We start from the raw sequence: 1,535 nt of genomic DNA on the forward strand, positions 1-1,535 counted from the left end.
CTCTCTCTCTCTCTCTCTCTCTCTCTCTCTCTCTCTCTCTCTCTCTGTCTCTCTCTCTCACACACACACACACACACACACATACACCGGGTGGTGATGCTCAGCCCTTCCATGACTTCGCTGCAGTTGGCACTCACACACAACGTTGAAGCAGTTTTCTGAAGCATTTCTTATTTTAACAGTGCACATTAGAGCAAAAAGGGGAAGAAGAATCCCACAGGCTAGCAGAACCGTGTCTTCTAGAGGAGGCTCACTTGATGAGCATGGAATTTGGATACAGACACAAGGTCTGACACTGTTCCCAAAAGTCAGGGTGCCAGTCCCAAGTGAAGAAAGCAATTGCGTTTTGCTGTTCACCTGTATTAGAACCTAGAGGGAAAGCGTCCTTATGAGCTGGTGTCAACGCCTGTTGCTACTCGGGAGCTTCTCTGTAAGTTGTCCCAAGTTGTAAGTTTGCACTGATGCCTCTGCTGTGGCTGCTCCCAGCACATGCGATTTACACTTAACTTAATTAAAAATTGATGAAATTAAAAAAAAACTGCTAAAAAGCAAGTGCCAACGGATAAGAAGAACCACCTAAGAAACTAGGGGCATGACTCCTAAAAATAGCAAGAAACATTGATTTGTATTTGAAATAATAGGTGAAAATGTCTTGAATACACTAGCACTGGCCTGCAGAGACAGCTCAGTGGTTGAGAGCATTTGCTGCTCTTGTGCGTGCCCCGAATTCAATACCCAGTGCCCACGTCAGTCAGTCCACGGCTGCCACTAACTCTAGGAGAACCAACACCCTGTTCCAGCCTCCATGGGCACCTTCACACATATGGGGCACACACACACACACACACACACACACACACACACATCTTTTAAATGTTAAAAGAATAGATAAATAGAAAAATTACATTTTAACACAAAAATAAAAAAAAAAGATCAGAAAGAAATCCCCACCGACACAAAAATTCCTCAGTGAAATATTAAGGCATGGGTTTCATTTGAATTTTGAAATTAAATGTATTTATCAGAACACAGAACCAGTGAAAGCACTGCCATTCATTTTACGGTTGTTTCATAATGTGTTGCTATGAAGACAAACACCAGAGTCAGTCAACAGCTCTTGAGAGGCATCTCCAGATTCAAATTTCTAAGGCAACCATCATGTCCACTTTGAGCTGTGACAGCACGGCCTTTTTTTTTTTTTTTTGGTTTTTCGAGACAGGGTTTCTCTGTGGTTTTGGAGCCTGTCCTGGAACTAGCTCTGTAGACCAGGCTGGTCTCGAACTCACAGAGATCCGCCTGCCTCTGCCTCCCGAGTGCTGGGATTAAAGGCGTGCGCCACCATCGCCCGGCTCTGACAGCACGGCCTTTTGAGCCCCACCAGTTTGACGTAGTCTGGAGCTTCCCTGGAGAAGAGGCTGGAAAGATGCCTGGTTCAGACTGGCCTGTGGCCCTGTCTGTGGAGGAATTGTCCTGGATGTTAGTTGATGTGGGAGGGACCAGTTACTGTGGGTACCATCCCTAAGCAGGTCATCTTA

Source organism: Microtus ochrogaster, chromosome 8 (genome assembly GCF_000317375.1).
Source record: "Microtus ochrogaster isolate Prairie Vole_2 chromosome 8, MicOch1.0, whole genome shotgun sequence".
Lineage (NCBI taxonomy): Eukaryota > Metazoa > Chordata > Mammalia > Rodentia > Cricetidae > Microtus > Microtus ochrogaster.